The sequence below is a fragment of the Musca autumnalis genome, unplaced genomic scaffold, assembly GCF_047663935.1.
Source record: "Musca autumnalis isolate F117 unplaced genomic scaffold, ASM4766393v1 scaffold_4, whole genome shotgun sequence".
Taxonomy (NCBI): domain Eukaryota; kingdom Metazoa; phylum Arthropoda; class Insecta; order Diptera; family Muscidae; genus Musca; species Musca autumnalis.
In genome coordinates this window covers 18,504,076-18,517,755 of record NW_027411977.1, presented here as the reverse complement: position 1 = coordinate 18,517,755, position 13,680 = coordinate 18,504,076, and the positions used below count along the sequence as shown (strand labels likewise).

At 39.4% G+C, this 13,680-nt stretch overlaps 1 protein-coding gene across 5 annotated transcripts in view; it reads right to left on the bottom strand.

Annotated features, from left to right (window-relative positions):
• Eip63F-1 (Ecdysone-induced protein 63F 1) overlaps positions 1–13,680 on the bottom strand; it is a 320,395-nt gene that overhangs the window by 17,252 nt on the left and 289,463 nt on the right. The gene's annotated exons all lie outside the window — the stretch shown is intronic.

Sequence of the window (13,680 nt, the reverse complement as noted above, 5' to 3'; positions counted from 1 at the left end):
AACATTCTTTACTTCGAAAATTTTTTTGTTTCAAAGGTACATAACAGAAACATCAAGAAACACCACAAAAATGTTTTTCGTCACTATCGTAAAAACTATCATCTTTAATTCTCTAATAATATTATTAACGATATTCGAATTCCTGCCACAAACTGAGCGACGAATGAATCGTTTTCAATTCGTTCTCGTGTGTCGTTTTCGAACAAAATATCCGCAAAAGTATCGAAAAACATTCGAAAATGAATCGTTTGCGATAGCAATGGTATGGGGGGATATTCCAATGCTTGTATGCATGACAGAACTACCAGGTAGTGGTATCACACCAGCTGATTGAATATGAAAAGTCAAATCCCTTTATAAAAAAATTATTTTTGTTGTAATTTCCCCAACAACATAAAGTTTTGACATAACATATTCAACATTTTACGATGCCACTACCTGGGTAATTGTACCATGCTTGTATGTATATGTGGATTTTGTTTTCATTTTTCATTTGGCTCTCATTTATAAACATAGTTGTGCAAATGTACATTCAAATTAGCAGTATTTCGTATAGGATACGTAACGGCAGTCGCACCATAATTTGCGAAATACATGAACGCATTTTTAGACGGAAGCGAGTGACTGCTTTCCTTTCGTACAGGTTTCCGTGCGACATACATGAACATGCGGTATTATTTTCTTATGTTATCTACACAATAACTGAATTGGAAATATTCGATACAAGTCCAATCTGCATTCGAGTATTCGAATTATTCATATTTTTGGAGGTACCTAATTCAAAGAAGTCGTATAGGTTGTACTCATGAATAGACAGCGGAATTTTATGCAACCCCTATTTTTGGTCCGATTCATGTCAAATTTTGGGACTGGGCATATTTTTGGCGCCTGATTACATTGCAATCAAACATATGACATATGCAAAATTATGCAAAATGCATAAATTTTTGCATATGCAAAATTATGCAACAAATATTTCAATAATAGGTACAAAAATGTTTGTGTGTACAATTTTTCTTCTGTTTAAAATTCTCTTCAGACAAGTCAATAAAATAGAGAAATGTATAACCACAGCCACAACCTTCAAATTACCGAAAATCGGGATGTATCGTTCTATGGGGGCTATATGAAGGCCTGAGCCTAAATCGACAAATTTTAGGTGGAAAGTTTTTTTACCCCCAAGGAATACTTTATACCAAATTTTAGCCATTTCGGAGGTATATTGAGGGCACAACCTTCAAAATACCAGAAATCCGGAGGTACCTTTGTATGGGGGCTATATGAAGTCGGGGACCTATACCGATAAATTTCAGATGGAAAGTTTTATACCTTCAACGAAGACTTAATACCAAATTTCTGCCATTTCGGAGGTATATTGAGGGCACAACCTTTAAAATACCAGAAATCCGGAGGTACCGTTCTATGGGGGCTATATGAAGACGTGGACCTATACCGACAAATTTCAGGTGGAAAGTTTAATACCCATAATGAAGACAAAATGCCAAATTTCAGTCATTTCGGTTGTATATTGAGGCCACAATCTTCAAAATACCGAAAATCCGGAGGTACCGTTCTATGGGGGCTATATGAACCGTGGACCTATACCGACAAATTTCAGGTGGAAAGTTTAATACCCACAACGAAGACAAAATGCCAAATTTCAGTCATTTCGATGGGATATTGAGGCCACAACCTTCAAAATACCAAAAATCTGGAGGTACCATTCTATGGGGGCTATATGAAGACGTGGACCTATGCGGACAGATTTCAGTTGTAAATTTGCGTGCCCCTAACGAAGTCTTACTACCAAATTTCAGCCATTTCGGTGGGATATGTAGACCACAAATCCTTCAATATATTTTTGCATATGGTTTTGCATATGCTCATTTTATGCAGATATGTAAAAATATGTCAAAATATGCACGATATGCAAATTATGCAAAATATGCAAAAATTTCTGAGCCTATTTCGTTTTATTTTGTAATAAAACGAGTTTCTGTCTAATCAGATTTTTTCTACGACCATCCTAACCATATATGCATTTGCATAGGATTCCGCAGTCTACTCATGAATTAACAAAACCATGCATAGTATATTCAGATAAATATTATAAAAGTAGTTTATAGAGAGAAAAATACTGAGTTAATAAAATACCATGTCGGATTACTGTATACAAAATACCATTAAACGGTTTATTAGATGGTAATAATGGTGAAATGTTGAAGATTTGTTCAATTAAAAACTTTTTGAAATAAGGGACTGAAGTTAGAGCGTTATAACTGGATATGAACTTTAAAGAAGAAAATCCGAACATTTTATAACGTCTATGACATTAATCCCATTTGTAACTCTATTCGACATTTTTGTTATATCGAGATTGCATTGAGATTCTGCAAACCGAAACTAATCCCAAAATCCATATTATAGTCGATGTTCTTAAAAAATAGCTTAAAATCTTCGAAATTCTATAGCGAAAACAATGACAATTCTCTACGGGAATTAGAACATAAAAAAGGCATTTAAGAGCGAATGTGGTTAGCAAATTGTTGGATATATGTACCAAGCCGAGAACAACATATATGGTTAAAGATTTCAAAATACCGAAAACCGAGCTGAACTTTTTGTATGGGGAGTTTCAAATTTTTTCTTAAATATTGTGAAACTTGTCTCCATATGGCAGGAAGAACGCGTACCCGACGATTGGAACCTGAGCATCCTATGTCCCGTCCACAAGAAAGGAGAAAGGAGTATGCTCAAACTATAGGGGCATAAGTTTTCTCCCTATTGCCTATAAGCTAAGATAGTGTCAGGGATATTGTGCGAACGACTAAAGCCTATGGTCAACGAAATAATTGGACCATACCAATGCGCCTTTAGACCTGGCAAGTCCACTATTGACCAGATATTTGCCCTGCGGCAAATCCTGGAGAAGATCCAAGAGATGCAGATCGACACCTACCACCTTTTTGTCGATTATAAAGCAGCCTTCGACAGCCCGCTGCGTTCAAAGATATTCCAAGCCATGTCTGAATTTGGTATCGCCGCAAAGCTCATTCGGCTTTGTAAAATGACTTTAACTGACACGAGGTCCTCAGTTAAAATAGGAAAGAACCTCTCGGAAGAGTTTGGTACCAAAAGAGGTTTCAGACAAGGAGACAGCCTTTCGTGTGATCTCTTCAACATCCTGCTGGAAAAGGTTATACGAGAGGCAAATGTCAAAAGAAGTGGCACAATCTACACCAATAGCCACATGTTACATGCTTATGCTGATGATATAGACATCATGGGGCGATCAGTAAAAGAAGTAACCGATACCTTTATGAAGGTCGAATGAGAATCTGCTGGCGGTAAACGGCTAGAAGACCAAGTTGATGGTGTCGACGAGCAATGCGTCCATTGAGCTCGGACCGACTGTGGAAGTTGGTTCCTATAATATTGAGGTAGTAAAAGACTTCGTCAACCTCGGTACCTCCGTAAACACAACAAACGACATCAGTTGTGAATAAAAAGAAGTATTGTATTGGCCAACATATGCTACTTTGGTTTAAGTAAGTAGTTTAAAAACAAAGCAACATCTCGTCAAACAAAAATAACGCTCTACAAAACACTGATACTACCCGTGCTGATGTATGGCTCCGAAGCCTGGGTACTTGCGCAAGCAGACATGGCAGTGCTTGGTGTGTTTGAGAGAAAAATTCTTCGAAAGATCTACGGACCAATCTGCGTTGACGGTGAATATCGACGTCGCATGAACCACGAGCTGTATCTGCTATACAACGACATCAATATTGTTAAACGTGGCTAGGCCATATAATAAGAATGAGCGATGATGAACCCGCTAAAAAGGCATAGAAATTCGAGCCACATGGTGGTGCACGCAGAATTGGCAGGCCAAGGAATAGATGGCGCAAACAAGTGGATGATGAGATGACAAGGCGCGGTATTCCAAAACGCGAAGCACAAAACAGAGAGAATTGGAGATCTTAGTTCGGTCTATGGAACAAATGTTCTGTAATGGGCCAGCTAAGTAAGTAGTATGTTTGGACGAAATGTGTTTCAGACAATTTGGAATTGATTGGAATGTCTGCCTGGTTGGCTGGAGCGCACGATAACTCTCGAATGGATCAACCGATGGAGCGATATAGCTCATCTTCGAACTTAAACTAAGTTTGGGCAAAGTATTACGAAAGCCAAATTTTGGACCGAATGGTTTTCGTAATATTTTGCCCAAACTTAGTTTAAGTTTTCGAACTTAAACTAAGATGAGCTATATCGGTCCACTCCCACATATATCGGCTATATCGGGCCCCACCAAAGGTCCAAAAAGTTCGGAGAATTTGTGCACACGATAACTCTTGAAGGAAGTAACCGAGTTGATCCATACTTTGCACATCGTGAAATTTCTACCAGACATATGTAGATGAGGTTTCAATATAAACTCAATCGGTCCACTCCTTTGGGTATCTCCCACACAAAATTTCGGATAAGTTCAGATTAGGACCTGCTCTTGAATTGCTTTGATTTTTGTTGCAACAACTTGTATTCACTCCCCTCTAAACAACAGTAAAAGTTTCATCAGGGGCTAGTCTATACTTCCTGAGAAAATGGCCTTAAATGTGCAAAAAACCCCTATGACACCGTGTGAAGGGGTTGGAGCTCAACATAATTCTCGAACGGATCTACCGATTCGGTCCAAAATGTGGCCTTCGTAATATTTTGTTCAAAATTATTTTCAGTTCGAAGAAAAGCCATATCGGTCCACTCCTTCAACTACCTCTCCACAAAAGTTCAAAAATGTTCGGAAAAATTGTGAGCACGACAACTATTGAAGGGAGTGACCGATTTGGTCCACACTTTGCACATCCTAATATATCCACCCGATATAGATCAGCTTCGAATATAAACTATATTTGTCCACTCCTTAGGGTACCTCCCACACAAAATTTCGGATGAGTTCACTTTAAACCTGCTCTTGACTAACATTGATTTCTGTTGAAGCTACTTGCAATCGCTGTCTCAATTACAAAGGTAAATGTTTTTTCAGTGGTAAGTCCATACTTCTTGGGAAAACCGGTCGAAAGTTGTAAAAAACCCCGATGGTACCATATGTAGTAGTTGTAGGGCTCAATAACTCTCGAACTAATAGACAGATTTGGTCCAAAATTTGGCCAAATTCGTCAAATTTTGTCCAAACTTAGTTTAACTTTTAAATGGCCCATGTCGGTCCTCTACTTAGGATACCTACCCCAAAAAAGTTCAACATTTGTGTCCAAGTGCAGTTTAGGGTCTGTTCGGACCCTTTGGAAATTTATACCGATGATGTACAGCCATATTATGTTTTCCGTGGACAAGTCCATGATTCCTGCCATACTAGTCCAACATGTGTACGATAACTCACTGAAATGACTAGTGGGCGCGATATCTATCGAAAAGATATGACTCTCAAAATAAGATCCACTTCCGTAATGCACTATGTCGGTCCATTCCCTCCTCCGCAAAACTTTTGAACTTTAATCCCAATCCACTTTTTTGTCGGCAAGTTCAAAAGGGTTTTAGTAATCGCAGTCGGTGCGGAAATTTTGTTCACCGAATCGAACTAAAACACGTGTTTGCGTTATCGGGACAATATTCCGCACATGATACTGGCGTGGTATTTTTTGGTTATAGCCCTAATGTGCATAGTGGGCATTCATCTAACGTCCCTTTTCCAAATGTCAAAATTGCTCACGGGGATTCCTGTATTCCAATTTTAATGTTAATTTCGTTTCAAATCAACTCTCAGTATTATCACTAAAAACCTCTTAGGATGAATGCTAATGCACCGCAGCCAATTTCTGAGATTATCTTTGAATTATTCAAAACAAAATTAACAATGTAAAAAACCATAATGACGAGAAACAAACAAACAAAAGGCAACTAATTAATGGCATTAATTACTTTTTCTTGCAGAAAATGAAATGGAAGAAACAAAACAAAAAAGGCACACAACATAACCTTCCGTTTCATAATTCCTTCGTTATTGTGAAGAAGAGGAGTTTGAGGATAATGACAAACCAATGTTAATTTTTTTTGTGTGGAAAATAATTACTTTATAGGAAACGTTAATAACATATATAATGGGGGAAGGGGGAAGATTTTGTACTACTGAAGGCGGCAAAAAGTTATCAAAATGGAAAATCTAAGAGAAAATAACTTTTTGCCTACTTTTTTCCTTTCTGTGGTCAAAAAGCAAAACGAAAAAAGTTTTTGTTTTATCTAAAGCAACCGAGTTGGGAAGTTAGGCAAGTAGCTGTGCCCCTACTTGCCGAACAGTTTTGTGTGTTTTGATTTGCAGTTTTGTTATTGTTCTTATTCTGTTCTGAGAATACACTTAGCACGCGATACAAAATGAAATGGTATTTAGCACTAGGCGACTGACTGGGGTAATGCTATTCATTAACGTTTTATTGTGGTTGTTTGGTTGTTACGAAGTATGTAGGCGTTGATTTATAGCCGAGTAGGTGGATAAGAAAAATTTAGGACTATAACTTTGATTGTTGAGTTGAGTTTAATTTGAACAATTGTTGATGTTGTTGTTGGATTGTAAAACAGAAGGATTTTGTAAGAGGACAAGGGAGAAATGGCTATTTAAAAAAGAAAAATATGTTCGAGGGTACTTGTGAAATTATTAGCGAAGGTAGTCTTCGTGGTGGGAGACCAAGGGTATGAAAAATACCAAGCAATGGCCCTGACAGGCGTTAACATGGCAAAGTCAGGGCCTATCTTGGTACCTTTTTCATCTCAAGTGGACACAGACCTCCCCGTGGTATCACCTGAGCAGCTGCCTTAACGGGTGTTATAAAGGTAGTGAGCTAAAATGTACCGCACGTTCATCCATAAGAACATTAAACACTTGGATTGGACGTTGACTAGTAACCCATCCCTCCAAAAAGAAACATACTATGAAAACAAGTAAAACAGTATCAGTCGGATTTGCCGACAGAGATATACCCACAGCCTGTGTGAATTGAAACACTTTATAATTAATTTCTCCTTGGAGTCGAGTTTTTCACCGATAATTTTTGCAAGCGAAAAAGGAAAGCCAAAGATTCGAACCCAAACAACCACTATGTGACATGTTTCGCCAAGGCTCATCAGACATATCGGCTGTGGAGCGGATTCGATGTCATCTAACTTTTCATATAACTTTTCCTCTTACGGCTAACGCGCCGTGACAACACTTTTCATGTGTTTTTCAAGGACGAGGGTTTTTTTGCCCAAAAAACGTATGTATTTAGGGCGTTTTCAAAATGTTGTACGTATGAACCGATAAATATATGGATTTGGATTAAAACTCAAAAATTTTGCGGCGGAGGTACCTAAAGGAATTGACCGACATAGTTCATTTTGAAAGTGTGTCTTGCGGGGGAGGTACCTAAATGAATGGACCGACATAGTTCATTTTGAAAGTATGTCTTATTTTGGGGGGTGACGTAGGGGATGGAAGATACCAAGGAACGGTCCTGACCGGCTTTAACATGGCAAAGCCCAGGATTTATCTTGGTCTCTCTTTCATCTCAAGTGGACACTGACCTCCCAGTGGTGTCACCTGGGGAACTGCCTTTAACACCCGTTAAAGATAGTGAGGTAACATGTGCCGCGCGTTCTCCCATAAGAACGTTAAAAACTTTGGTTTGGGCATCGGGTTAGTAACCCTCCACTAAAAAAACAGACTACTATGAAAAAACGAAACAAAAGAAAAACAAAACCCCTCTAAAGTTGACGAACCCCGAAAACGTTTTAAGGACCATGATCTGCGAATCTGCACCTGGAATGTTCGCACTCTTTATAGAGAAGGTGAAGTTTACGCATTGGCAGATGTACTTGAAAAGTACAAGGCCGACATTACCGCCATACAGGAAATACGATGGATTGGGAAAGGCGTCACAACAACACCTAAAGGTGACGCTCTGTATTATAGCTGCCATGACACAAAGCATGCGGATTTGTAGTTGGTCGGAGGTATAAACATCTGGTCTCCAGCTTCACCCCAGTGAATGAAAGACTTGCTGCAATTCGATTAAAAGCTAAATTCTTCAACATCAGCTTTATTTGCGCTCATGCTCCCACTGAAGACAAGGACGAACAGACCAAAGATATATTTTACGAGCGCTTAGAAGAAACTTATGACCGTTGCTCTGCCCATGACATTAAAATTATTCTAGGTGATTTTAATGCCAAAATTGGAAAGGAAAATATCTTTGGCCCAACAGTCGGAAAATTCAGTCTCCACAGTGAAACATCTGACAATGGTATGATGCTGATATACTTCGCAGCGGCAAAAAACATGGAGTTAGCAGCACCATATTTCAACACCTCGACATCCATAAGGGCACCTGGCTGTCTCCAGATCAGAAAACAAGAAATCAAATTGATCACGTTGTGATAGATGGAAGACATTCATCGAAAGTGTTGGATGTGCGTTCGTTCCGAGGAGCAAACATAGACTCGGACCACTACCTTGTTGCAGCAAAGGTACGCACCCGGTTAAACGTAGCAAACAAAGTACGAACAGACACAACACGAAAGTTAGACATCGGTAAGCTGCAATCACAACCGATAGCCCCAGCATATTCCACTCAACTAGCCCAATTGCTTAATCAAAGCCCTCCTCATCCCGATAACATATCAGCGCAATGGCAAAGCATTGCCCACTCCATGCAAACAGCCGCAAAATCCATACCTGGATTCCAGAGACCTCCACCAAGGAATCCATGGTATGATCAGGAGTGTCGTGCTGCCACCGAAGAGAAAAATGCGGCATATAGGGTTACTTTACAATCCGTAGCAACGCGTAGCGCACGAGAGAGATACAGGGAGAAAAGGAGAGAGGAGAAACGTCTTTTTCGCAGGAAAAATAGAGAAATGGAAAAGCGGGATTGTGAACAAATCGAGATGTACAGGAACCAGAATGAAATCCGAAAATTCTACCAAAGAGTCAAGCGTCAAACTGATGGCTTTGGTACAGGCACATTCTCCTGTAGAAACCAGCAAGGAAATTTGGAAATAGTGTACTCAGGATATGGAAAGAACATTTTTCAAAACTGTTGGTATCCAATAGCAGCGAAGACGACAAAGATACCACAGACCCAATCCCAGAAGATGGTATTGAATGTATACCACCCAGCCAAGATGAGCTAAAGAAAGCAATAAATCGGCTGAAGAATAATAAGGCAGCAGGAGCCAATGGCTTACCAAAACCGGGGGCGACACGCTGATAAGGTGTATTCATCAGCTAGTTAGCATCATCTGGCAGGAAGAACGAGTACCCGACGATTGGAACCTGAGTATCCTGTGCCCAGTCCACAAGAAGGGAGATACGACTGTATGCTCTAACTATAGGGGCATACGTCTACTCCCTATTGTCTACAAGATCGTGTCAGGGATATTGTGCGAACGACTAAAGCCTATGGTCAACGAGATAATTGGACCATACCAATGCGGCTTTAGACCACCATTGACCAGATATTTACCCTGCGGCAAATCCTGGAGAAGACCCAAGAGATGCACATCGACACCTACCACCTTTTTGTCGACTATAAAGCAGCCTTCGACAGCCCGCTGCGTTCAAAAGTATTCCAAACCATGTCTGAATTTGGTATCGCCGCAAAGCTCATCCGGCTTTATAAAATGACTTTAACTGACACGATATTCTCAGTTAAAATGAAAGAACCTCTCCGAAGAGTTTAGTACCAAAAGAGGTTTTAGGCAAGGAGACAGCCTTTCGTGTGATCTTTTCAACATTCTGCTAGAAAAGGTTATACGAGAGGCAAACGTCAGATGAAGTACCACAATCTACACCAATAGCCACATGTTTCTTGCTTATGCTGATGATATAGATGATATAGATGGGACGATCAGTAAAAGAAGTAACCGATACCTTTATGAAGGTCGAAGGAGAATCTGCTAAAGTGGGTCTGGCTGTAAACGGCGAGATGTTAATGGTGTCGACGCGCAATGCGTCCATTGAGCTCGGACCAACTGTGGAAGTTGGTTCCTATAATTTTAAGGTAGAACAAGTAAAAAAAGTATCAGTCGGCTTGGCCGACAGAGATATACCCTCAGCCTGTGTATATTGAAATAATTTTTCCCAAAAAACGTATGCAGTTATAGTTGATTAGATTAAAGAGCAGAAGTTTTGCGGAGGAAATACTTAAAGGAATCGACATTGACCATTATGGAAGTCGATCTCCAGCCACTACATATGGTGCCACTAGGGGGGTTTTACTCCCTTCGGGCTGTTTGCTTAAGAAGTGTGGATTTGCCCCTGAAAAAAACTTTTACCATCATAATTTAGGAAGCGAATGCAAGTTGCTTCTACAAAGATCAAAGTGATTCGATAGCAGGTCTTAAAGTGAACTTATCCGATATTTTGTTTGGGAGGTACTGGATGAAGTGGACAAATATAGTCCATATTTGAACCTGATCTACATCTGGTAGATATATTGAGATGTGTAAAGTATGGACCAATTCGGCCACTCCCTTTAAAAGTTACCGTACGAACAATTTTTCCGAACATTTTTGAAATTTTGTGGGTGAGGTACCTGAAGGAGTGGACCGATATGGCTTATCTTCGAACTTAAACTATGTTTGGACAAAATATTACAAAGGCCAAATTTTGGACCAAATCGTCAGATCCGTTCGAGAGTTATTTTGCGCTCCAACCATCTCACACGGTGTCATTAGGGTTTTTTTTGCAACTTTCAGGCTATTTTCTCAGGAAGTATGGACTTGCCCCTGATGAAACTTTTACCGTCGTGTAGGGGGCGGTGAATAGAAGTTTCTAAAACAAAAATCAAAGCGATTCGAGAGCAGGTCCTAAACTGAACCTATCTAAAATTTTGTGTGGGAGGTACCAGAAGGAGTAGACCGATTGAGTCCATATTGGAACCACATCTAAGTCTGGTACATATTTCACGATGGGCAAAGTATGAATCAAATCGGTTACCCCCTTCAAGAGTTATCGTTCGCACAAATTTTCCGAACATTTTCGAACTTTTGTGGGGGAGGTACCGGAAGGACTGGACCGATATAACCCATCTTCGAACTTAAACTAAGTTTAGGGAAAATATTACGAAAGCCACAATTTGAACCGAATCGGTTCATACGTTCGAGAGTTATCGTGCGCTCCAGCCAGCAGGACAGACAGACAGACGGACATGGCTAGATCGACTCTAAATTGTCTGAAACACATTTCGTCCAAACATACTTGGGGTCTAAAACCATTATTTCGATGAGGCACATTTTCATCGTAGTGTATATACCCTCCTTAGCCTAAAGGCTGAGGGAATAAAAAGACTTCGTCTACCTCGGCACCTCCATAAACACAAGAAGCGACATCAGTTGTAAAATAAAAAGAAGAATTGTATTGGCCAACAGATGCTACTTTGGTTTAAGTAAGCAGTTTAAAAACAAAGCCACAACTCGTCAAACAAAAATAACACTTTACAACACACTGATACTACCCGTGCTGATGTATGGTTCCGAAGCCTGGGTACTTGCGCAAGCAGATAAGGCAGTGCTTGGCGTGTTTGAGAGAAAATTTCTTCGAAAGATCTACGGACCGATCTGCGTTGACGGTGAATATCGACGTCGTATGAACCACGAGCTGTATCTGCTATACAAGGACATCAATATAGTTAAACGTATCGAGATGCAGCGATTGCGTTGGCTAGACCATATAATAAGAATGAGCGATGATGAACCCGCAAAAAAGGCGTATAAATTCGAGCCACATGGCGATGTACGCAGAATTGGCAGGCCAAAGAATAGATGGCGCAAACAAGTGGATGAAGAGATGACAAGGCGCGGTATTCCAAAAAGCGAATCAATAAACAGAGAGAATTGGAGATCTTTTCTTAGTTCGGTCTATGAAACAAATGTTCTGTAATGACCCAGCTAAGTAAGTAAGTAGACGCGCAATGCGTCCACAGAATTCGGACCAACTGTGGAAGTTGGTTTCTACAATATTAAGGTAGTTAAAGACTTCGTCTACCTCGAAATAAGAAGAAGGGTAGTATTGGCCAACAGAAGTTACAAACAAAATACTGATACAACCCGTTGTAATGTATGGTTCCGAAGCATGGTTACTTGGTGTGTTTGAGAGAAAAGATCTACGGGCCAATGTGCGTTGACGGTGAACATCGATGTCGTATGAACCATGAGCTGTGTCGGCTATATAACGACATCAGTACAGTTAGTCGTGTCTAGATGCAACGATTGCGTTGGCTAGGCCATGTCATAAGAATGAACTATGATGACCACGCTAAAAAGGCGTATCAATACGGGCCGCAAATAAAGTTGGGGAAATAAGGCAACAAATAGAAAGGAATAGAAATATTTTCTTAGTTCGGTCTATAGGACAATATGTCCTGTAGAGGACCAACTAAGTAAGTAAGCCTTCATGGTCTATGTGGACGCTTCTGTTAGAGTTTTTTGTACAGTTACATTAGCTGACATTAAAGCCTATGACTTCTTGTTTACTTAATTAACCATCATTCTTATACATTTCCAAATTAATATATTCAAATATGTTATCCCTACCTAAATATAAATTATAATCACGTAACGTGTTCTGCATTTCAATTCAATTGTCTTGTTGACCGTAACGACCCAACAATGATTGTTTATTCGATTATCTTTATTAACAACAACAGTAACAACAACAAATCGTTTATATTTTGGAATTCAGTTCAGTGTTCTCACATTATTTAATGTCCATAAATTAAACAATGTCTACCACCCGGACAGACAAACATACAGCACAGCTATCCATTGGCTCACTTCGTAAATACTGCAGACAATTGTCGTCGAGGGGGTTTAACAGGTATTTCCTTTTGGAATTTTATTGGGAATAAAATATTTGTATTTGAATTGTTTTTTTATTTGTTGAATAAAATTTATATTTTCCTTGGGACTATCGTGGAGGTGGTAATCGGGTGATGGCTAATGAGCAGTGGGAGTGTAGCTAAACGACTTAATAAAAAAACTCAAATATGAGGGTGACAAAAATATACAAGAAATTTAAATATTTTGTTTTTTTTTTCTTCGGCCACAGGCAAATACGTTGACTGCTGCCTCGACATGTTGACCTACAGCTATAGCATAAATACTTCTTAAAACACAACAACAAATAGTACTTCAGAGACAGGATCATGTTAGTTTATGAAATACTAGTGGACCCGACGAACTTCGTGTCGCAGTCATTTAAGGTACATTTAAGTTATTTGCCAAGCGATTAATTTATTGTCATGGCTATTGCGAGGCGAATTTGAAATGGAATTACTTTAAAGTTTTATACTCAACCGTAATATGGTACGTAAAGTTGTATTCCATTTGTAATAAATTGAAATATTCTTTGGAGACCGTATAAAATATATATTATTGATCCGCATAAAATTCTTAGTTGGTACAGTCTGTTGAAATCAAGATACATCTCGCAGAGCTTTATAATTTGATACAGAAGTTTATATTACTCCTAGGATGTTTGGTATTGAAAATTTTGTCAGTATAGATCCACGTTTTGATATAGACCCCATATAAGGTACCTCCCGATTTTGAAGATTTTAGCCACATTATCCTACCGAAATGCACAATGGTATGCACACCCGCCTTGCACGCAGAAGGTCGTGGGTTTGATTC